Source organism: Phyllobates terribilis, unplaced genomic scaffold (genome assembly GCF_046119375.1).
Source record: "Phyllobates terribilis strain yellow unplaced genomic scaffold, ASM4611937v1 Scaffold_123__1_contigs__length_5148117, whole genome shotgun sequence".
In the NCBI taxonomy this organism is placed as follows: domain Eukaryota; kingdom Metazoa; phylum Chordata; class Amphibia; order Anura; family Dendrobatidae; genus Phyllobates; species Phyllobates terribilis.
The window spans coordinates 832,336-855,835 of NW_027362883.1; the positions used below are offsets into that span (position 1 = coordinate 832,336).

Below are 23,500 nucleotides of genomic sequence, written 5' to 3' on the forward strand. Positions count from 1 at the left end.
TTTCTGAAACGTTGTCTCCTTCTGCTGGAACACTGACTTCTTTCATTTAATGCCTGCAGACTATAAAAGAGAACCCAACCCAAAAAGTTTGGTTGATTAGTCTGTGGCATTCTGTTAAACTGTTGCTTATGGCGGTCTCTGTGAGCTTCTCAGCGACATTCAGCCAGCCAGGTATCCTGCCTGCAGTAGATGGAATGTGGCAATGGAACGCTGGCTGCGCGTGTCATAATAGGCTCTGAGCCTTTATATACCTGTGCACAGCAGCAGCCACCTTCAGTCTGCTGCTGGACAGCCAGCAGCAGCAGCAGCAGGAGAGGTATGTAATCAGGAGCCCTCCTGCTAAGGGTAGACAGCTGCTCGTTCCACCCCACCCCCCGCCTTAATTGGTTCTCCTCCCTTCCAATGGTGTTGAGGCGGGTGGGAACAGCAGGGGGTGAAGGTGCTGTGTTTAAAGAGGTGGAGTTATGCAGATCTAAAACGCGTGGATTGCAGCAGCAGCAAGCCGAAAAGTGCAGGCATGTAAGGGATCTAGAGGTTGACAACATGTCTTCTTAACGGGAGTCCAGGAGCTCATCTCCACAAATGGACTTTTCAGGATCCTTGGGTGGCTCCGTAGTTTGAAACCAATTCTGGTTATCGCTTCTCGGCCTTTTGGCTAAGATCAAGTGTAGTATCTGTTCTTATCAGTTTAATATCTGATACGTCCCCTATCTGGGGACCATATATTAAATGGATTTTTAGAACAGGGAGATGGAAAAAGAGCTTGCTCTGTCCACTCCACGCATTGACCTGGTATTGCAGTATCTCCAGGACCGGTGCACCCCTTCTTTAATGCAGTTTCTAAAATCAGAAAGAATTGAATTCAATGTTTTTTGTTCATTTTGCTTGTTTGTCGGATTTTGGGATGGACTCTTTGGCTTTGCTTTTCTTCTCCTCATTGGATTTTTCATGTTCAAAGTTGCAGAAGCCAGATTACAAGCTCATTTTGGTTCAACTTCAGCAACTGTGCATTGCATTGCCATGTAATGTGATGCAATGCTATCTTTCTAGCTCTCCCTTTTTACTTCCTTTTGGATAAACAGACATATTAGGCAAGCATTTTGGAGCTTTCACCTAAATAACTACAGGTGGTGAGATAAGCTGCACAATATAATTGACCTTTCAGTATATTGTTGCACACACACCATCTATTTAGCAAATGCCCTTGTTATCAACAGCAGCCTTTTAAACTCACCTGAGCTAACAGGTATGTGCGCTGGTTACTCTGCTGCGCTTAAAATTTCTTTTTTGGTTTGCTACAATTCCTTTTCTGAAACGTTGTCTCCTTCTGCTGGAACACTGACTTCTTTCATTTAATGCCTGCAGACTATAAAAGAGAACCCAACCCAAAAAGTTTGGTTGATTAGTCTGTGGCATTCTGTTAAACTGTTGCTTATGGCGGTCTCTGTGAGCTTCTCAGCGACATTCAGCCAGCCAGGTATCCTGCCTGCAGTAGATGGAATGTGGCAATGGAACGCTGGCTGCGCATGTCATAATAGGCTCTGAGCCTTTATATACCTGTGCACAGCAGCAGCCACCTTCAGTCTGCTGCTGGACAGCCAGCAGCAGCAGCAGCAGGAGAGGTATGTAATCAGGAGCCCTCCTGCTAAGGGTAGACAGCTGCTCGTTCCACCCCACCCCCCGCCTTAATTGGTTCTCCTACCTTCCAACGGTGTTGAGGCGGGTGGGAACAGCAGGGGGTGAAGGTGCTGTGTTTAAAGAGGTGGAGTTATGCAGATCTAAAACGCGTGGATTGCAGCAGCAGCAAGCCGAAAAGTGCAGGCATGTAAGGGATCTAGAGGTTGACAACATGTCTTCTTAACGGGAGTCCAGGAGCTCATCTCCACAAATGGACTTTTCAGGATCCTTGGGTGGCTCCGTAGTTTGAAACCAATTCTGGTTATCGCTTCTCGGCCTTTTGGCTAAGATCAAGTGTAGTATCTGTTCTTATCAGTTTAATATCTGATACGTCCCCTATCTGGGGACCATATATTAAATGGATTTTTAGAACAGGGAGATGGAAAAAGAGCTTGCTCTGTCCACTCCACGCATTGACCTGGTATTGCAGTATCTCCAGGACCGGTGCACCCCTTCTTTAATGCAGTTTCTAAAATCAGAAAGAATTGAATTCAATGTTTTTTGTTCATTTTGCTTGTTTGTCGGATTTTGGGATGGACTCTTTGGCTTTGCTTTTCTTCTCCTCATTGGATTTTTCATGTTCAAAGTTGCAGAAGCCAGATTACAAGCTCATTTTGGTTCAACTTCAGCAACTGTGCATTGCATTGCCATGTAATGTGATGCAATGCTATCTTTCTAGCTCTCCCTTTTTACTTCCTTTTGGATAAACAGACATATTAGGCAAGCATTTTGGAGCTTTCACCTAAATAACTACAGGTGGTGAGATAAGCTGCACAATATAATTGACCTTTCAGTATATTGTTGCACACACACCATCTATTTAGCAAATGCCCTTGTTATCAACAGCAGCCTTTTAAACTCACCTGAGCTAACAGGTATGTGCGCTGGTTACTCTGCTGCGCTTAAAATTTCTTTTTTGGTTTGCTACAATGCCTTTTCTGAAACGTTGTCTCCTTCTGCTGGAACACTGACTTCTTTCATTTAATGCCTGCAGACTATAAAAGAGAACCCAACCCAAAAAGTTTGGTTGATTAGTCTGTGGCATTCTGTTAAACTGTTGCTTATGGCGGTCTCTGTGAGCTTCTCAGCGACATTCAGCCAGCCAGGTATCCTGCCTGCAGTAGATGGAATGTGGCAATGGAACGCTGGCTGCGCGTGTCATAATAGGCTCTGAGCCTTTATATACCTGTGCACAGCAGCAGCCACCTTCAGTCTGCTGCTGGACAGCCAGCAGCAGCAGCAGCAGGAGAGGTATGTAATCAGGAGCCCTCCTGCTAAGGGTAGACAGCTGCTCGTTCCACCCCACCCCCCGCCTTAATTGGTTCTCCTCCCTTCCAACGGTGTTGAGGCGGGTGGGAACAGCAGGGGGTGAAGGTGCTGTGTTTAAAGAGGTGGAGTTATGCAGATCTAAAACGCGTGGATTGCAGCAGCAGCAAGCCGAAAAGTGCAGGCATGTAAGGGATCTAGAGGTTGACAACATGTCTTCTTAACGGGAGTCCAGGAGCTCATCTCCACAAATGGACTTTTCAGGATCCTTGGGTGGCTCCGTAGTTTGAAACCAATTCTGGTTATCGCTTCTCGGCCTTTTGGCTAGGATCAGGTGCAGTGATCTAACGGTTGCTGCCTTGGTCTCGGCTAGGAGGTGCCTGGGGTACCCGACTTGTTGGCCTTGGGGGATCGCTCTCTCTTAACGGTGGGAGCTTCACCCCCTTGCAGCTATTGGCAGGTCGGCTTAGTCCCCGGACAACGGGGAGCGATCGCGTCTTGTCTTCGGGGCGACCCGAGGAAATAAGGGCGTTTTCCTTTGCTGAGCTTTATCGCTTAGTGGGCTGTGTAAGTTCTTGGGGTACCCCTCCCTCGGTCTTGGGTTTGTTCCTGCTTTTGTGGGATTCATTCCCTTGTTACTATTGGGGGAGGGCTTAGTCCCTGAGGGCCGAAAATGCCTTTTTCTTTTGGATTTGCGGTGGGGGAGACTCCACTGCGACAGTCCATTAGAATCATGGTGGATGAATGCCAGCGCCATGAGAAGAATCTGCAGTACATCGTGCATGAGATTCTTTTTGGGTTCTTCCACCTGGAGCGAGATAAGATCCTGTGTCTTTACGATCAGGAATTCCGTGGGCGATATACCATTTCCTTTATGGCTAAATCATGCTGTGATAATATCCATGCAGCACTGATGGTTGCGGACAAGGACGATGAGAGACTGAACGGGCTGAGCTTTGACTTCCTGTACGGTGAAGAGGAAGTACCCTTGGTGATCTTCATGTACAGCCCATTCGTCTCTGAGGGCGATATCGAAACCTTTTTGAAGCGTTACTGCAAGTCAGTGCGCTTCTCACATGATATCCTCAACTCCCAGCGCTTCTGGAATGGGAAGAGGAAATACCTGGTGAAGTTCCATCCAGATCAGAGCGGCATTGGTGGTCTTCACCACCCGCCTGCTAATTTTGCCATTGGTAATGTCAGGGGATTCCTACGCTACCCAGGAATGCCCCTTCAATGCCGGAATTGTCATGAATATGGGCATACACGAGAAAATTGTACAAGGGCTCATGTAGTCTTTTGCAACAAGTGCGGTAAGAGTGGGCACACCTCCGCTACGTGTGACTCTGAGATCGTATGTAACCTATGTGGGAAGGCAGGTCACGCCTTCAGGAATTGTCCGAGCAAAAAGTCAAAAACATATGACATGTTTAAGTCAGGTCAACTGACTATCCAAGAATACTTCGGAGGGAGTATTACTACACCTGCCCCTGGACCTGGGTTGGCGCACGCTGACGGGTCCGGACCAAATCCTTCAACGGCTCCGCCAGAGGGCCCGCTGGTAGTTCCACAGAAGGACGGTCATAGGGGCTCCATAAGATTAACCGAGGGTTCGCTCTCTGTGGAATTGATCGATGTTCTGGCTCTAGATGTTGCCGTATCTCAGAGTCAAGAGGAAGGGTCCTCATCCAGCATGAATGCACCACCGGCATTATGTGGAACTGAGGAGACCTCTAGTACCCCGATTAAGCAAGCACCCAGATTCGCCACACCATCATCGGTGATCTTGAGTAAGGGCAAAAAGGGTACGCTCCTTAATCGATCAACCAGTGTGTCGGAAAGAGAGACCTCTAGGGCGCGAAGTAAAAAGGACCCGGCTAAGACCCAGTCGAGCCCTGGTCCTCGAACCAGAAGTCGCAGTAGTTCCGTGACCAGACCAGAGGACAAGACGACCCAGAGGGATGACACCCGTTCCATAGACCAGACCGCCATGAGGACTGCAGATGCACAGGACTTGGAAAAGATGGACAGCTCCCAGCCTCTGAAAAGGCAACGGGAGGACGTAAAGCAACCTGATATCCAAAGAAAACACGGATGTCGAGGTCCAGATGAGGAGCCAAAAGTGGATGATGCCTTTTTGCCTGCTTCAGATCCCGGTAATATTAAACAAATCCTGACCCCTGGAGATGCGGAGGAGGAGGTGCCATGTATTGACTTCTTCCCATCTTCAGATCCTGATTCTTCTTAATGTCTGTTCCTCTTAAAATCTCCTCACTAAATGTGAGGTCCCTAAAGAGCCCTACACGTAGGGCTGCTTTATTTTCTTATTTAGAGACATTGGACTTTGATTTCTGCTTTCTACAAGAATGTGGTATACAGAGTAATTTAAATTATAAGGACTTAAAAGAAGACTGGAAACTGGGCGCTTCTGTGTGGTCCGGTGCTAATGACTGTCGTGCTGCCGGAGTTGGACTACTTTGCCGTGGACATTCTACCATCATTCAATCTGTGACTGAAATTATACCTGGCAGAGCTATTTTAATACATCTTGTTTTTAATGGACTTTCTTTACGTTTATTAAATGTGTACGCTCCTCCTGGGAAGCAGGAAAGGGCGGATTTACTTGAAATATTGCCATTATTTTGTGTTGGGTCAACCCCCCTGCTAGTGGGAGGAGATTTTAATTGTTTACGTGATGGGGAATCCCGGCAGGGTGGGGATGTGAATCGTAAAGACCGTACCTCCTATTTGTTGAAAAGTTTAATTGATGATTTTAGATTACAGGACTGCTGGAAGGAGCTCTTGCCGGCGGATCCAGGTGTTACATGGTCCAATGGAAGAGTTTCTTCTAGAATTGATTTCATATTTGCTTCTACTGCCTTTAAACCTTGTAAATGTTTTCTTTTATCTAATTTATTCTCTGATCATAAAGTTTTATCTGTGTTTTTAGAGTTAGCAGGGGAACAAAATACCTCAAGAGGCCCATGGAGATTAAATACAACTCTCCTAGAGGATATTGATATTCAAAAGAGGTTTGTGCAGGCCTACCAGTGCTGGCAATCAAAGAGAGACCCCCGCGCATCGATGCTGGATTGGTGGGAGAGCATTAAACCTAAGATTAAATTATTTTTTATTAAGGCAGGGAAAATGAAAGCAAAAAAGAAAAAGCAGTGGTTTTATGTTTTTAATATGAGATTACAAGTACTCTTTAAACTAAAAGAAGTTGGCATTGATGTGGATGATGATATTGCAAATCTTAAGTCTGAAATAAAAAATGCTCTTAATGAAAAAGGAAAACAAATAATTTTTAACTCCCATGTACAGCACCTGGAGGAAGGAGAGAAATGCTCCCGATTCTTCTTCAAAAAGGTAATGGGGAGGAGGGACGCAATCCTAAATCTTGAAGGTGAAAATGATATTAAGGGTATGTTAGGAAAAGCTTTTAATTTTTATCAACTTCTTTTAACACTAAAGTTATAGATCCATCCTTTTTAGAGTATGCTATTCATTCCCTTGATTTTAAGTTAGATATTTTAGACCAGGGTATTTTATCTAGGGATCTCACCAGTGAGGAACTTTTACAGATTTTTAAAAGTTTCTCCAGTGGGAAAGCCCCTGGGGAAGACGGTCTACCGATTGAGTTTTATCTGACTTTTTGGGGAATTTTAAAGAACGATATGTTTTTATTGTTTAAAGAAGCTTTTAATACTAATAAATTACCCCCATCTTGGAGGAGAGGTCTGGTATCTTTAATATATAAAAAAGGGGATAGGAGCCAACTTAAAAACTGGCGGCCTATTACGCTTTTAAACCTTGATTATAAAATTTTAGCTAAACTTATTGCAGTCCGTTTAAAACCCTTTATAGCCAAATTAATTCACCCTAACCAGGTATGTGGTGTTCCCGGAAGAACCATAGCTGAGTCCCTCAACATAATTAGGGATACCATATGGTATTCAAAAGAGAGAAGTCAAAACCTTGCTATTTTATCCTTAGACTTTGAAAAAGCTTTTGACAGGGTATCGCATGAATTTCTTTTTATGGTTCTTAAAAAAATGGCGTTTCCAGAGAAAATTTTAACCCGCATTATGCTTTTATATCATTCTTGTTTTAGTCAAATTTCTGTAAATGGGTTTTTAACGAAGGGGGTTCCTCTATTATCAGGGGTGAAACAAGGGTGCCCTCTCTCACCACTGCTCTTTATCTGTGTTATGGAACCACTATTAACCATACTGAGAAAAGATAAAGTAATTAAAGGGGTACCTATTCCCGGGAGTAGGGGTATGCAACTTAAAGCCCTAAGTTACATGGATGATGTTACCATACTATGTCCAGATTCCACATCTCTGAGGAGGGTATTGAGAAACACACAATTTTTCTGTGAAGCCTCAGGTTTTAAATTAAATATAGATAAATGTGACTGTTTTAATGTGGGGGGATGGGACTCCTCTTTGACCCCTGGGATAGTGATACAGAAAAATCACATAAAAATTTTAGGAATTATTTTTAACCAAGACAATGAGGGGGACCCTAACTGGGACTCTGCAATGGATAAAATTGAAAAAAAGATCTCATTGTGGAATTTAAGGAACCTTAGTATGGAAGGTAAAATTTTAATTATTAAAGCCGTTTTAATTCCCATTATGTTGTATGTTGCAATGGTGTTTCCCCCTTCCAATTTACAAATCAAGAAAGTAACAAGAATTGTTTTTATGTTTTTATGGGGTTCAAAAATGGAAAAGTTAAAAAGAGATCTGATGTACAAATGTAAATCTAATGGAGGTAAAGATGTACCCAATTTTTTTACCTTTTTCCATATAAAGTATTTCTGCTTCTGTTTTAAGGTTTTTAAATCTGATGGCATTTTTAGTTATTTTTTAAAATATGCAGCAGGAATGATTTTTAAAAGGTGGTTTAGCCTACCTTTAAGTTCTCCTGTGCTCCTGTGCCCACCTAAACAGTATGTGATACTTGAGAAAACGGTCAGGCTTTTAGGTCTCCAGGAATTGGAGCCTGATATATTGGGGGACCAAAGGAAGGTATCTATTGCTTGCAGACACTCTGAGGACACAATTCCTGTCTCCAATTTTTCACAGGCAAGGTCCAAAACGGTGTGGCGAAATGTGTACGGGAAATATCTTGCAAATGTACACAAGGACCTTGCCTGGGCTATCGTCCACCAGTGCCTCCCTACCCGTGAGTTTCAACATAGGCGGGGGCTGGTGGCGAGAGCCAAATGTCCAAGAGATATATGCGGGGAAAGTGAGTCTGTATTGCATCTCTTTTGGAATTGTCCTTTTGCACAGGAGGTTTGGAGAAAGGTAGGCCCACTTTTAAAATGGGCATGTGGCCTGAAAGATTTTAATCACTTTTATGTCTTTTATGGTCTTTTTAAGCGTCCAAATTTTAAACAATTCCGAGTTGCCTGGATTATTATTAATTGTTTTAAAAATGCCATGTGGAAAGTTAGAAATATTTTACTCTTCAAACATGATCATATTGATTCAACAGACTGTATAAAAATTGCTTTAAGTGAAATGTATATTTACTATCTCAGAGATAAAAAACTGTATGGAGCAAAAGAAGCGGCTTCTATGTGGTGTGTACAATTATGGAACACAATTAGTGGTAATTAAATAAACCCAAGTACATCTGTAATTATGATTTTCTTAATTGTTACAATGGTTTTATGATGGTAAATTGTGTTTTTACAAAAAACTTGAATTGATTATTATCATGTTTTATCATTTTATTGTAATGTTATAAATGTTCTTTTTTAAAACCTTTGTAAATATACTTTTGAATCAATAAAATTGCGTTGAAACCTTATCTGTTCTTATCAGTTTAATATCTGATACGTCCCCTATCTGGGGACCATATATTAAATGGATTTTTAGAACAGGGAGATGGAAAAAGAGCTTGCTCTGTCCACTCCACGCATTGACCTGGTATTGCAGTATCTCCAGGACCGGTGCACCCCTTCTTTAATGCAGTTTCTAAAATCAGAAAGAATTGAATTCAATGTTTTTTGTTCATTTTGCTTGTTTGTCGGATTTTGGGATGGACTCTTTGGCTTTGCTTTTCTTCTCCTCATTGGATTTTTCATGTTCAAAGTTGCAGAAGCCAGATTACAAGCTCATTTTGGTTCAACTTCAGCAACTGTGCATTGCATTGCCATGTAATGTGATGCAATGCTATCTTTCTAGCTCTCCCTTTTTACTTCCTTTTGGATAAACAGACATATTAGGCAAGCATTTTGGAGCTTTCACCTAAATAACTACAGGTGGTGAGATAAGCTGCACAATATAATTGACCTTTCAGTATATTGTTGCACACACACCATCTATTTAGCAAATGCCCTTGTTATCAACAGCAGCCTTTTAAACTCACCTGAGCTAACAGGTATGTGCGCTGGTTACTCTGCTGCGCTTAAAATTTCTTTTTTGGTTTGCTACAATGCCTTTTCTGAAACGTTGTCTCCTTCTGCTGGAACACTGACTTCTTTCATTTAATGCCTGCAGACTATAAAAGAGAACCCAACCCAAAAAGTTTGGTTGATTAGTCTGTGGCATTCTGTTAAACTGTTGCTTATGGCGGTCTCTGTGAGCTTCTCAGCGACATTCAGCCAGCCAGGTATCCTGCCTGCAGTAGATGGAATGTGGCAATGGAACGCTGGCTGCGCGTGTCATAATAGGCTCTGAGCCTTTATATACCTGTGCACAGCAGCAGCCACCTTCAGTCTGCTGCTGGACAGCCAGCAGCAGCAGCAGCAGGAGAGGTATGTAATCAGGAGCCCTCCTGCTAAGGGTAGACAGCTGCTCGTTCCACCCCACCCCCCGCCTTAATTGGTTCTCCTCCCTTCCAACGGTGTTGAGGCGGGTGGGAACAGCAGGGGGTGAAGGTGCTGTGTTTAAAGAGGTGGAGTTATGCAGATCTAAAACGCGTGGATTGCAGCAGCAGCAAGCCGAAAAGTGCAGGCATGTAAGGGATCTAGAGGTTGACAACATGTCTTCTTAACGGGAGTCCAGGAGCTCATCTCCACAAATGGACTTTTCAGGATCCTTGGGTGGCTCCGTAGTTTGAAACCAATTCTGGTTATCGCTTCTCGGCCTTTTGGCTAAGATCAAGTGTAGTATCTGTTCTTATCAGTTTAATATCTGATACGTCCCCTATCTGGGGACCATATATTAAATGGATTTTTAGAACAGGGAGATGGAAAAAGAGCTTGCTCTGTCCACTCCACGCATTGACCTGGTATTGCAGTATCTCCAGGACCGGTGCACCCCTTCTTTAATGCAGTTTCTAAAATCAGAAAGAATTGAATTCAATGTTTTTTGTTCATTTTGCTTGTTTGTCGGATTTTGGGATGGACTCTTTGGCTTTGCTTTTCTTCTCCTCATTGGATTTTTCATGTTCAAAGTTGCAGAAGCCAGATTACAAGCTCATTTTGGTTCAACTTCAGCAACTGTGCATTGCATTGCCATGTAATGTGATGCAATGCTATCTTTCTAGCTCTCCCTTTTTACTTCCTTTTGGATAAACAGACATATTAGGCAAGCATTTTGGAGCTTTCACCTAAATAACTACAGGTGGTGAGATAAGCTGCACAATATAATTGACCTTTCAGTATATTGTTGCACACACACCATCTATTTAGCAAATGCCCTTGTTATCAACAGCAGCCTTTTAAACTCACCTGAGCTAACAGGTATGTGCGCTGGTTACTCTGCTGCGCTTAAAATTTCTTTTTTGGTTTGCTACAATGCCTTTTCTGAAACGTTGTCTCCTTCTGCTGGAACACTGACTTCTTTCATTTAATGCCTGCAGACTATAAAAGAGAACCCAACCCAAAAAGTTTGGTTGATTAGTCTGTGGCATTCTGTTAAACTGTTGCTTATGGCGGTCTCTGTGAGCTTCTCAGCGACATTCAGCCAGCCAGGTATCCTGCCTGCAGTAGATGGAATGTGGCAATGGAACGCTGGCTGCGCGTGTCATAATAGGCTCTGAGCCTTTATATACCTGTGCACAGCAGCAGCCACCTTCAGTCTGCTGCTGGACAGCCAGCAGCAGCAGCAGCAGGAGAGGTATGTAATCAGGAGCCCTCCTGCTAAGGGTAGACAGCTGCTCGTTCCACCCCACCCCCCGCCTTAATTGGTTCTCCTCCCTTCCAACGGTGTTGAGGCGGATGGGAACAGCAGGGGGTGAAGGTGCTGTGTTTAAAGAGGTGGAGTTATGCAGATCTAAAACGCGTGGATTGCAGCAGCAGCAAGCCGAAAAGTGCAGGCATGTAAGTGATCTAGAGGTTGACAACATGTCTTCTTAACGGGAGTCCAGGAGCTCATCTCCACAAATGGACTTTTCAGGATCCTTGGGTGGCTCCGTAGTTTGAAACCAATTCTGGTTATCGCTTCTCGGCCTTTTGGCTAAGATCAAGTGTAGTATCTGTTCTTATCAGTTTAATATCTGATACGTCCCCTATCTGGGGACCATATATTAAATGGATTTTTAGAACAGGGAGATGGAAAAAGAGCTTGCTCTGTCCACTCCACGCATTGACCTGGTATTGCAGTATCTCCAGGACCGGTGCACCCCTTCTTTAATGCAGTTTCTAAAATCAGAAAGAATTGAATTCAATGTTTTTTGTTCATTTTGCTTGTTTGTCGGATTTTGGGATGGACTCTTTGGCTTTGCTTTTCTTCTCCTCATTGGATTTTTCATGTTCAAAGTTGCAGAAGCCAGATTACAAGCTCATTTTGGTTCAACTTCAGCAACTGTGCATTGCATTGCCATGTAATGTGATGCAATGCTATCTTTCTAGCTCTCCCTTTTTACTTCCTTTTGGATAAACAGACATATTAGGCAAGCATTTTGGAGCTTTCACCTAAATAACTACAGGTGGTGAGATAAGCTGCACAATATAATTGACCTTTCAGTATATTGTTGCACACACACCATCTATTTAGCAAATGCCCTTGTTATCAACAGCAGCCTTTTAAACTCACCTGAGCTAACAGGTATGTGCGCTGGTTACTCTGCTGCGCTTAAAATTTCTTTTTTGGTTTGCTACAATGCCTTTTCTGAAACGTTGTCTCCTTCTGCTGGAACACTGACTTCTTTCATTTAATGCCTGCAGACTATAAAAGAGAACCCAACCCAAAAAGTTTGGTTGATTAGTCTGTGGCATTCTGTTAAACTGTTGCTTATGGTGGTCTCTGTGAGCTTCTCAGCGACATTCAGCCAGCCAGGTATCCTGCCTGCAGTAGATGGAATGTGGCAATGGAACGCTGGCTGCGCGTGTCATAATAGGCTCTGAGCCTTTATATACCTGTGCACAGCAGCAGCCACCTTCAGTCTGCTGCTGGACAGCCAGCAGCAGCAGCAGCAGCAGGAGAGGTATGTAATCAGGAGCCCTCCTGCTAAGGGTAGACAGCTGCTCGTTCCACCCCACCCCCCGCCTTAATTGGTTCTCCTCCCTTCCAACGGTGTTGAGGCGGGTGGGAACAGCAGGGGGTGAAGGTGCTGTGTTTAAAGAGGTGGAGTTATGCAGATCTAAAACGCGTGGATTGCAGCAGCAGCAAGCCGAAAAGTGCAGGCATGTAAGGGATCTAGAGGTTGACAACATGTCTTCTTAACGGGAGTCCAGGAGCTCATCTCCACAAATGGACTTTTCAGGATCCTTGGGTGGCTCCGTAGTTTGAAACCAATTCTGGTTATCGCTTCTCGGCCTTTTGGCTAAGATCAAGTGTAGTATCTGTTCTTATCAGTTTAATATCTGATACGTCCCCTATCTGGGGACCATATATTAAATGGATTTTTAGAACAGGGAGATGGAAAAAGAGCTTGCTCTGTCCACTCCACGCATTGACCTGGTATTGCAGTATCTCCAGGACCGGTGCACCCCTTCTTTAATGCAGTTTCTAAAATCAGAAAGAATTGAATTCAATGTTTTTTGTTCATTTTGCTTGTTTGTCGGATTTTGGGATGGACTCTTTGGCTTTGCTTTTCTTCTCCTCATTGGATTTTTCATGTTCAAAGTTGCAGAAGCCAGATTACAAGCTCATTTTGGTTCAACTTCAGCAACTGTGCATTGCATTGCCATGTAATATGATGCAATGCTATCTCTTTAGCTCTCCCTTTTTACTTCCTTTTGGATAAACAGACATATTAGGCAAGCATTTTGGAGCTTTCACCTAAATAACTACAGGTGGTGAGATAAGCTGCACAATATAATTGACCTTTCAGTATATTGTTGCACACACACCATCTATTTAGCAAATGCCCTTGTTATCAACAGCAGCCTTTTAAACTCACCTGAGCTAACAGGTATGTGCGCTGGTTACTCTGCTGCGCTTAAAATTTCTTTTTTGGTTTGCTACAATGCCTTTTCTGCAACGTTGTCTCCTTCTGCTGGAACACTGACTTCTTTCATTTAATGCCTGCAGACTATAAAAGAGAACCCAACCCAAAAAGTTTGGTTGATTAGTCTGTGGCATTCTGTTAAACTGTTGCTTATGGCGGTCTCTGTGATCTTCTCAGCGACATTCAGCCAGCCAGGTATCCTGCCTGCAGTAGATGGAATGTGGCAATGGAACACTGGCTGCACGTGTCATAATAGGCTCTGAGCCTTTATATACCTGTGCACAGCAGCAGCCACCTTCAGTCTGCTGCTGGACAGCCAGCAGCAGCAGCAGCAGGAGAGGTATGTAATCAGGAGCCCTCCTGCTAAGGGTAGACAGCTGCTCGTTCCACCCCACCCCCCGCCTTAATTGGTTCTCCTCCCTTCCAACGGTGTTGAGGCGGGTGGGAACAGCAGGGGGTGAAGGTGCTGTGTTTAAAGAGGTGGAGTTATGCAGATCTAAAACGCGTGGATTGCAGCAGCAGCAAGCCGAAAAGTGCAGGCATGTAAGGGATCTAGAGGTTGACAACATGTCTTCTTAACGGGAGTCCAGGAGCTCATCTCCACAAATGGACTTTTCAGGATCCTTGGGTGGCTCCGTAGTTTGAAACCAATTCTGGTTATCGCTTCTCGGCCTTTTGGCTAAGATCAAGTGTAGTATCTGTTCTTATCAGTTTAATATCTGATACGTCCCCTATCTGGGGACCATATATTAAATGGATTTTTAGAACAAGGAGATGGAAAAAGAGCTTGCTCTGTCCACTCCACGCATTGACCTGGTATTGCAGTATCTCCAGGACTGGTGCACCCCTTCTTTAATGCAGTTTCTAAAATCAGAAAGAATTGAATTCAATGTTTTTTGTTCATTTTGCTTGTTTGTCGGATTTTGGGATGGACTCTTTGGCTTTGCTTTTCTTCTCCTCATTGGATTTTTCATGTTCAAAGTTGCAGAAGCCAGATTACAAGCTCATTTTGGTTCAACTTCAGCAACTGTGCATTGCATTGCCATGTAATGTGATGCAATGCTATCTTTCTAGCTCTCCCTTTTTACTTCCTTTTGGATAAACAGACATATTAGGCAAGCATTTTGGAGCTTTCACCTAAATAACTACAGGTGGTGAGATAAGCTGCACAATATAATTGACCTTTCAGTATATTGTTGCACACACACCATCTATTTAGCAAATGCCCTTGTTATCAACAGCAGCCTTTTAAACTCACCTGAGCTAACAGGTATGTGCGCTGGTTACTCTGCTGCGCTTAAAATTTCTTTTTTGGTTTGCTACAATGCCTTTTCTGAAACGTTGTCTCCTTCTGCTGGAACACTGACTTCTTTCATTTAATGCCTGCAGACTATAAAAGAGAACCCAACCCAAAAAGTTTGGTTGATTAGTCTGTGGCATTCTGTTAAACTGTTGCTTATGGCGGTCTCTGTGAGCTTCTCAGCGACATTCAGCCAGCCAGGTATCCTGCCTGCAGTAGATGGAATGTGGCAATGGAACGCTGGCTGCGCGTGTCATAATAGGCTCTGAGCCTTTATATACCTGTGCACAGCAGCAGCCACCTTCAGTCTGCTGCTGGACAGCCAGCAGCAGCAGCAGCAGGAGAGGTATGTAATCAGGAGCCCTCCTGCTAAGGGTAGACAGCTGCTCGTTCCACCCCACCCCCCGCCTTAATTGGTTCTCCTCCCTTCCAACGGTGTTGAGGCGGGTGGGAACAGCAGGGGGTGAAGGTGCTGTGTTTAAAGAGGTGGAGTTATGCAGATCTAAAACGCGTGGATTGCAGCAGCAGCAAGCCGAAAAGTGCAGGCATGTAAGGGATCTAGAGGTTGACAACATGTCTTCTTAACGGGAGTCCAGGAGCTCATCTCCACAAATGGACTTTTCAGGATCCTTGGGTGGCTCCGTAGTTTGAAACCAATTCTGGTTATCGCTTCTCGGCCTTTTGGCTAAGATCAAGTGTAGTATCTGTTCTTATCAGTTTAATATCTGATACGTCCCCTATCTGGGGACCATATATTAAATGGATTTTTAGAACAGGGAGATGGTAAAAGAGCTTGCTCTGTCCACTCCACGCATTGACCTGGAATTGCAGTATCTCCAGGACCGGTGCACCCCTTCTTTAATGCAGTTTCTAAAATCAGAAAGAATTGAATTCAATGTTTTTTGTTCATTTTGCTTGTTTGTCGGATTTTGGGATGGACTCTTTGGCTTTGCTTTTCTTCTCCTCATTGGATTTTTCATGTTCAAAGTTGCAGAAGCCAGATTACAAGCTCATTTTGGTTCAACTTCAGCAACTGTGCATTGCATTGCCATGTAATGTGATGCAATGCTATCTTTCTAGCTCTCCCTTTTTACTTCCTTTTGGATAAACAGACATATTAGGCAAGCATTTTGGAGCTTTCACCTAAATAACTACAGGTGGTGAGATAAGCTGCACAATATAATTGACCTTTCAGTATATTGTTGCACACACACCATCTATTTAGCAAATGCCCTTGTTATCAACAGCAGCCTTTTAAACTCACCTGAGCTAACAGGTATGTGCGCTGGTTACTCTGCTGCGCTTAAAATTTCTTTTTTGGTTTGCTACAATGCCTTTTCTGAAACGTTGTCTCCTTCTGCTGGAACACTGACTTCTTTCATTTAATGCCTGCAGACTATAAAAGAGAACCCAACCCAAAAAGTTTGGTTGATTAGTCTGTGGCATTCTGTTAAACTGTTGCTTATGGCGGTCTCTGTGAGCTTCTCAGCGACATTCAGCCAGCCAGGTATCCTGCCTGCAGTAGATGGAATGTGGCAATGGAACGCTGGCTGCGCGTGTCATAATAGGCTCTGAGCCTTTATATACCTGTGCACAGCAGCAGCCACCTTCAGTCTGCTGCTGGACAGCCAGCAGCAGCAGCAGCAGGAGAGGTATGTAATCAGGAGCCCTCCTGCTAAGGGTAGACAGCTGCTCGTTCCACCCCACCCCCCGCCTTAATTGGTTCTCCTCCCTTCCAACGGTGTTGAGGCGGGTGGGAACAGCAGGGGGTGAAGGTGCTGTGTTTAAAGAGGTGGAGTTATGCAGATCTAAAACGCGTGGATTGCAGCAGCAGCAAGCCGAAAAGTGCAGGCATGTAAGGGATCTAGAGGTTGACAAAATGTCTTCTTAACGGGAGTCCAGGAGCTCATCTCCACAAATGGACTTTTCAGGATCCATGGGTGGCTCCGTAGTTTGAAACCAATTCTGGTTATCGCTTCTCGGCCTTTTGGCTAAGATCAAGTGTAGTATCTGTTCTTATCAGTTTAATATCTGATACGTCCCCTATCTGGGGACCATATATTAAATGGATTTTTAGAACAGGGAGATGGAAAAAGAGCTTGCTCTGTCCACTCCACGCATTGACCTGGTATTGCAGTATCTCCAGGACCGGTGCACCCCTTCTTTAATGCAGTTTCTAAAATCAGAAAGAATTGAATTCAATGTTTTTTGTTCATTTTGCTTGTTTGTCGGATTTTGGGATGGACTCTTTGGCTTTGCTTTTCTTCTCCTCATTGGATTTTTCATGTTCAAAGTTGCAGAAGCCAGATTACAAGCTCATTTTGGTTCAACTTCAGCAACTGTGCATTGCATTGCCATGTAATGTGATGCAATGCTATCTTTCTAGCTCTCCCTTTTTACTTCCTTTTGGATAAACAGACATATTAGGCAAGCATTTTGGAGCTTTCACCTAAATAACTACAGGTGGTGAGATAAGCTGCACAATATAATTGACCTTTCAGTATATTGTTGCACACACACCATCTATTTAGCAAATGCCCTTGTTATCAACAGCAGCCTTTTAAACTCACCTGAGCTAACAGGTATGTGCGCTGGTTACTCTGCTGCGCTTAAAATTTCTTTTTTGGTTTGCTACAATGCCTTTTCTGAAACGTTGTCTCCTTCTGCTGGAACACTGACTTCTTTCATTTAATGCCTGCAGACTATAAAAGAGAACCCAACCCAAAAAGTTTGGTTGATTAGTCTGTGGCATTCTGTTAAACTGTTGCTTATGGCGGTCTCTGTGAGCTTCTCAGCGACATTCAGCCAGCCAGGTATCCTGCCTGCAGTAGATGGAATGTGGCAATGGAACGCTGGCTGCGCGTGTCATAATAGGCTCTGAGCCTTTATATACCTGTGCACAGCAGCAGCCACCTTCAGTCTGCTGCTGGACAGCCAGCAGCAGCAGCAGCAGGAGAGGTATGTAATCAGGAGCCCTCCTGCTAAGGGTAGACAGCTGCTCGTTCCACCCCACCCCCCGCCTTAATTGGTTCTCCTCCCTTCCAACGGTGTTGAGGCGGGTGGGAACAGCAGGGGGTGAAGGTGCTGTGTTTAAAGAGGTGGAGTTATGCAGATCTAAAACGCGTGGATTGCAGCAGCAGCAAGCCGAAAAGTGCAGGCATGTAAGGGATCTAGAGGTTGACAACATGTCTTCTTAACGGGAGTCCAGGAGCTCATCTCCACAAATGGACTTTTCAGGATCCTTGGGTGGCTCCGTAGTTTGAAACCAATTCTGGTTATCGCTTCTCGGCCTTTTGGCTAAGATCAAGTGTAGTATCTGTTCTTATCAGTTTAATATCTGATACGTCCCCTATCTGGGGACCATATATTAAATGGATTTTTAGAACAGGGAGATGGAAAAAGAGCTTGCTCTGTCCACTCCACGCATTGACCTGGTATTGCAGTATCTCCAGGACCGGTGCACCCCTTCTTTAATGCAGTTTCTAAAATCAGAAAGAATTGAATTCAATGTTTTTTGTTCATTTTGCTTGTTTGTCGGATTTTGGGATGGACTCTTTGGCTTTGCTTTTCTTCTCCTCATTGGATTTTTCATGTTCAAAGTTGCAGAAGCCAGATTACAAGCTCATTTTGGTTCAACTTCAGCAACTGTGCATTGCATTGCCATGTAATGTGATGCAATGCTATCTTTCTAGCTCTCCCTTTTTACTTCCTTTTGGATAAACAGACATATTAGGCAAGCATTTTGGAGCTTTCACCTAAATAACTACAGGTGGTGAGATAAGCTGCACAATATAATTGACCTTTCAGTATATTGTTGCACACACACCATCTATTTAGCAAATGCCCTTGTTATCAACAGCAGCCTTTTAAACTCACCTGAGCTAACAGGTATGTGCGCTGGTTACTCTGCTGCGCTTAAAATTTCTTTTTTGGTTTGCTACAATGCCTTTTCTGAAACGTTGTCTCCTTCTGCTGGAACACTGACTTCTTTCATTTAATGCCTGCAGACTATAAAAGAGAACCCAACCCAAAAAGTTTGGTTGATTAGTCTGTGGCATTCTGTTAAACTGTTGCTTATGGCGGTCTCTGTGAGCTTCTCAGCGACATTCAGCCAGCCAGGTATCCTGCTTGCAGTAGATGGAATGTGGCAATGGAACGCTGGCTGCGCGTGTCATAATAGGCTCTGAGCCTTTATATACCTGTGCACAGCAGCAGCCACCTTCAGTCTGCTGCTGGACAGCCAGCAGCAGCAGCAACAGGAGAGGTATGTAATCAGGAGCCCTCCTGCTAAGGGTAGACAGCTGCTCGTTCCACCCCACCCCCCGCCTTAATTGGTTCACCTCCCTTCCAACGGTGTTGAGGCGGGTGGGAACAGCAGGGGGTGAAGGTGCTGTGTTTAAAGAGGTGGAGTTATGCAGATCTAAAACGCGTGGATTGCAGCAGCAGCAAGCCGAAAAGTGCAGGCATGTAAGGGATCTAGAGGTTGACAACATGTCTTCTTAACGGGAGTCCAGGAGCTCATCTCCACAAATGGACTTTTCAGGATCCTTGGGTGGCTCCGTAGTTTGAAACCAATTCTGGTTATCGCTTCTCGGCCTTTTGGCTAAGATCAAGTGTAGTATCTGTTCTTATCAGTTTAATATCTGATACGTCCCCTATCTGGGGACCATATATTAAATGGATTTTTAGAACAAGGAGATGGAAAAAGAGCTTGCTCTGTCCACTCCACGCATTGACCTGGTATTGCAGTATCTCCAGGACCGGTGCACCCCTTCTTTAATGCAGTTTCTAAAATCAGAAAGAATTGAATTCAATGTTTTTTGTTCATTTTGCTTGTTTGTCGGATTTTGGGATGGACTCTTTGGCTTTGCTTTTCTTCTCCTCATTGGATTTTTCATGTTCAAAGTTGCAGAAGCCAGATTACAAGCTCATTTTGGTTCAACTTCAGCAACTGTGCATTGCATTGCCATGTAATGTGATGCAATGCTATCTTTCTAGCTCTCCCTTTTTACTTCCTTTTGGATAAACAGACATATTAGGCAAGCATTTTGGAGCTTTCACCTAAATAACTACAGGTGGTGAGATAAGCTGCACAATATAATTGACCTTTCAGTATATTGTTGCACACACACCATCTATTTAGCAAATGCCCTTGTTATCAACAGCAGCCTTTTAAACTCACCTGAGCTAACAGGTATGTGCGCTGGTTACTCTGCTGCGCTTAAAATTTCTTTTTTGGTTTGCTACAATGCCTTTTCTGAAACGTTGTCTCCTTCTGCTGGAACACTGACTTCTTTCATTTAATGCCTGCAGACTATAAAAGAGAACCCAACCCAAAAAGTTTGGTTGATTAGTCTGTGGCATTCTGTTAAACTGTTGCTTATGGCGGTCTCTGTGAGCTTCTCAGCGACATTCAGCCAGCCAGGTATCCTGCCTGCAGTAGATGGAATGTGGCAATGGAACGCTGGCTGCGCGTGTCATAATAGGCTCTGAGCCTTTATATACCTGTGCACAGCAGCAGCCACCTTCAGTCTGCTGCTGGACAGCCAGCAGCAGCAGCAGCAGGAGAGGTATGTAATCAGGAGCCCTCCTGCTAAGGGTAGACAGCTGCTCGTTCCACCCCACCCCCCGCCTTAATTGGTTCTCCTCCCTTCCAACGGTGTTGAGGCGGGTGGGAACAGCAGGGGGTGAAGGTGCTGTGTTTAAAGAGGTGGAGTTATGCAGATCTAAAACGCGTGGATTGCAGCAGCAGCAAGCCGAAAAGTGCAGGCATGTAAGGGATCTAGAGGTTGACAACATGTCTTCTTAACGGGAGTCCAGGAGCTCATCTCCACAAATGGACTTTTCAGGATCCTTGGGTGGCTCCGTAGTTTGAAACCAATTCTGGTTATCGCTTCTCGGCCTTTTGGCTAAGATCAAGTGTAGTATCTGTTCTTATCAGTTTAATATCTGATACGTCCCCTATCTGGGGACCATATATTAAATGGATTTTTAGAACAGGGAGATGGTAAAAGAGCTTGCTCTGTCCACTCCACGCATTGACCTGGAATTGCAGTATCTCCAGGACCGGTGCACCCCTTCTTTAATGCAGTTTCTAAAATCAGAAAGAATTGAATTCAATGTTTTTTGTTCATTTTGCTTGTTTGTCGGATTTTGGGATGGACTCTTTGGCTTTGCTTTTCTTCTCCTCATTGGATTTTTCATGTTCAAAGTTGCAGAAGCCAGATTACAAGCTCATTTTGGTTCAACTTCAGCAACTGTGCATTGCATTGCCATGTAATGTGATGCAATGCTATCTTTCTAGCTCTCCCTTTTTACTTCCTTTTGGATAAACAGACATATTAGGCAAGCATTTTGGAGCTTTCACCTAAATAACTACAGGTGGTGAGATAAGCTGCACAATATAATTGACCTTTCAGTATATTGTTGCACACACACCATCTATTTAGCAAATGCCCTTGTTATCAACAGCAGCCTTTTAAACTCACCTGAGCTAACAGGTATGTGCGCTGGTTACTCTGCTGCGCTTAAAATTTCTTTTTTGGTTTGCTACAATGCCTTTTCTGAAACGTTGTCTCCTTCTGCTGGAACACTGACTTCTTTCATTTAATGCCTGCAGACTATAAAAGAGAACCCAACCCAAAAAGTTTGGTTGATTAGTCTGTGGCATTCTGTTAAACTGTTGCTTATGGCGGTCTCTGTGAGCTTCTCAGCGACATTCAGCCAGCCAGGTATCCTGCCTGCAGTAGATGGAATGTGGCAATGGAACGCTGGCTGCGCGTGTCATAATAGGCTCTGAGCCTTTATATACCTGTGCACAGCAGCAGCCACCTTCAGTCTGCTGCTGGACAGCCAGCAGCAGCAGCAGCAGGAGAGGTATGTAATCAGGAGCCCTCCTGCTAAGGGTAGACAGCTGCTCGTTCCACCCCACCCCCCGCCTTAATTGGTTCTCCTCCCTTCCAACGGTGTTGAGGCGGGTGGGAACAGCAGGGGGTGAAGGTGCTGTGTTTAAAGAGGTGGAGTTATGCAGATCTAAAACGCGTGGATTGCAGCAGCAGCAAGCCGAAAAGTGCAGGCATGTAAGGGATCTAGAGGTTGACAAAATGTCTTCTTAACGGGAGTCCAGGAGCTCATCTCCACAAATGGACTTTTCAGGATCCATGGGTGGCTCCGTAGTTTGAAACCAATTCTGGTTATCGCTTCTCGGCCTTTTGGCTAAGATCAAGTGTAGTATCTGTTCTTATCAGTTTAATATCTGATACGTCCCCTATCTGGGGACCATATATTAAATGGATTTTTAGAACAGGGAGATGGAAAAAGAGCTTGCTCTGTCCACTCCACGCATTGACCTGGTATTGCAGTATCTCCAGGACCGGTGCACCCCTTCTTTAATGCAGTTTCTAAAATCAGAAAGAATTGAATTCAATGTTTTTTGTTCATTTTGCTTGTTTGTCGGATTTTGGGATGGACTCTTTGGCTTTGCTTTTCTTCTCCTCATTGGATTTTTCATGTTCAAAGTTGCAGAAGCCAGATTACAAGCTCATTTTGGTTCAACTTCAGCAACTGTGCATTGCATTGCCATGTAATGTGATGCAATGCTATCTTTCTAGCTCTCCCTTTTTACTTCCTTTTGGATAAACAGACATATTAGGCAAGCATTTTGGAGCTTTCACCTAAATAACTACAGGTGGTGAGATAAGCTGCACAATATAATTGACCTTTCAGTATATTGTTGCACACACACCATCTATTTAGCAAATGCCCTTGTTATCAACAGCAGCCTTTTAAACTCACCTGAGCTAACAGGTATGTGCGCTGGTTACTCTGCTGCGCTTAAAATTTCTTTTTTGGTTTGCTACAATGCCTTTTCTGAAACGTTGTCTCCTTCTGCTGGAACACTGACTTCTTTCATTTAATGCCTGCAGACTATAAAAGAGAACCCAACCCAAAAAGTTTGGTTGATTAGTCTGTGGCATTCTGTTAAACTGTTGCTTATGGCGGTCTCTGTGAGCTTCTCAGCGACATTCAGCCAGCCAGGTATCCTGCCTGCAGTAGATGGAATGTGGCAATGGAACGCTGGCTGCGCGTGTCATAATAGGCTCTGAGCCTTTATATACCTGTGCACAGCAGCAGCCACCTTCAGTCTGCTGCTGGACAGCCAGCAGCAGCAGCAGCAGGAGAGGTATGTAATCAGGAGCCCTCCTGCTAAGGGTAGACAGCTGCTCGTTCCACCCCACCCCCCGCCTTAATTGGTTCTCCTCCCTTCCAACGGTGTTGAGGCGGGTGGGAACAGCAGGGGGTGAAGGTGCTGTGTTTAAAGAGGTGGAGTTATGCAGATCTAAAACGCGTGGATTGCAGCAGCAGCAAGCCGAAAAGTGCAGGCATGTAAGGGATCTAGAGGTTGACAACATGTCTTCTTAACGGGAGTCCAGGAGCTCATCTCCACAAATGGACTTTTCAGGATCCTTGGGTGGCTCCGTAGTTTGAAACCAATTCTGGTTATCGCTTCTCGGCCTTTTGGCTAAGATCAAGTGTAGTATCTGTTCTTATCAGTTTAATATCTGATACGTCCCCTATCTGGGGACCATATATTAAATGGATTTTTAGAACAGGGAGATGGAAAAAGAGCTTGCTCTGTCCACTCCACGCATTGACCTGGTATTGCAGTATCTCCAGGACCGGTGCACCCCTTCTTTAATGCAGTTTCTAAAATCAGAAAGAATTGAATTCAATGTTTTTTGTTCATTTTGCTTGTTTGTCGGATTTTGGGATGGACTCTTTGGCTTTGCTTTTCTTCTCCTCATTGGATTTTTCATGTTCAAAGTTGCAGAAGCCAGATTACAAGCTCATTTTGGTTCAACTTCAGCAACTGTGCATTGCATTGCCATGTAATGTGAT

At 44.1% G+C, this 23,500-nt stretch overlaps 14 non-coding genes across 14 annotated transcripts; all 14 read left to right on the top strand.

Moving 5' to 3' along the window:
• Nucleotides 1-635: 635 nt before the first annotated feature.
• Nucleotides 636-826, top strand: LOC141203006 (U2 spliceosomal RNA). Its single transcript, XR_012274150.1, has one exon. It is a non-coding gene; the product is annotated as a U2 spliceosomal RNA (small nuclear RNA).
• A 1,115-nt stretch (nucleotides 827-1,941) lies between these two features.
• Nucleotides 1,942-2,132, top strand: LOC141203008 (U2 spliceosomal RNA). Its single transcript, XR_012274152.1, has one exon. It is a non-coding gene; the product is annotated as a U2 spliceosomal RNA (small nuclear RNA).
• A 6,604-nt stretch (nucleotides 2,133-8,736) lies between these two features.
• Nucleotides 8,737-8,925, top strand: LOC141202552 (U2 spliceosomal RNA). Its single transcript, XR_012273808.1, has one exon. It is a non-coding gene; the product is annotated as a U2 spliceosomal RNA (small nuclear RNA).
• A 1,115-nt stretch (nucleotides 8,926-10,040) lies between these two features.
• On the top strand, nucleotides 10,041-10,231 carry LOC141203009 (U2 spliceosomal RNA). The gene has a single exon (XR_012274153.1). It is a non-coding gene; the product is annotated as a U2 spliceosomal RNA (small nuclear RNA).
• A 1,115-nt stretch (nucleotides 10,232-11,346) lies between these two features.
• LOC141203010 (U2 spliceosomal RNA) lies at nucleotides 11,347-11,537 on the top strand. The gene has a single exon (XR_012274154.1). It is a non-coding gene; the product is annotated as a U2 spliceosomal RNA (small nuclear RNA).
• A 1,118-nt stretch (nucleotides 11,538-12,655) lies between these two features.
• Nucleotides 12,656-12,846, top strand: LOC141203011 (U2 spliceosomal RNA). Its single transcript, XR_012274155.1, has one exon. It is a non-coding gene; the product is annotated as a U2 spliceosomal RNA (small nuclear RNA).
• A 1,115-nt stretch (nucleotides 12,847-13,961) lies between these two features.
• LOC141202239 (U2 spliceosomal RNA) lies at nucleotides 13,962-14,152 on the top strand. Its single transcript, XR_012273519.1, has one exon. It is a non-coding gene; the product is annotated as a U2 spliceosomal RNA (small nuclear RNA).
• A 1,115-nt stretch (nucleotides 14,153-15,267) lies between these two features.
• LOC141202775 (U2 spliceosomal RNA) lies at nucleotides 15,268-15,458 on the top strand. The gene has a single exon (XR_012273929.1). It is a non-coding gene; the product is annotated as a U2 spliceosomal RNA (small nuclear RNA).
• Nucleotides 15,459-16,573: 1,115 nt separating this feature from the next.
• LOC141203012 (U2 spliceosomal RNA) lies at nucleotides 16,574-16,764 on the top strand. Its single transcript, XR_012274156.1, has one exon. It is a non-coding gene; the product is annotated as a U2 spliceosomal RNA (small nuclear RNA).
• A 1,115-nt stretch (nucleotides 16,765-17,879) lies between these two features.
• LOC141203013 (U2 spliceosomal RNA) lies at nucleotides 17,880-18,070 on the top strand. The gene has a single exon (XR_012274157.1). It is a non-coding gene; the product is annotated as a U2 spliceosomal RNA (small nuclear RNA).
• Nucleotides 18,071-19,185: 1,115 nt separating this feature from the next.
• On the top strand, nucleotides 19,186-19,376 carry LOC141202857 (U2 spliceosomal RNA). The gene has a single exon (XR_012274006.1). It is a non-coding gene; the product is annotated as a U2 spliceosomal RNA (small nuclear RNA).
• Nucleotides 19,377-20,491: 1,115 nt separating this feature from the next.
• LOC141202787 (U2 spliceosomal RNA) lies at nucleotides 20,492-20,682 on the top strand. The gene has a single exon (XR_012273940.1). It is a non-coding gene; the product is annotated as a U2 spliceosomal RNA (small nuclear RNA).
• Nucleotides 20,683-21,797: 1,115 nt separating this feature from the next.
• Nucleotides 21,798-21,988, top strand: LOC141203014 (U2 spliceosomal RNA). Its single transcript, XR_012274158.1, has one exon. It is a non-coding gene; the product is annotated as a U2 spliceosomal RNA (small nuclear RNA).
• A 1,115-nt stretch (nucleotides 21,989-23,103) lies between these two features.
• On the top strand, nucleotides 23,104-23,294 carry LOC141203015 (U2 spliceosomal RNA). The gene has a single exon (XR_012274159.1). It is a non-coding gene; the product is annotated as a U2 spliceosomal RNA (small nuclear RNA).
• Nucleotides 23,295-23,500: the final 206 nt, after the last annotated feature.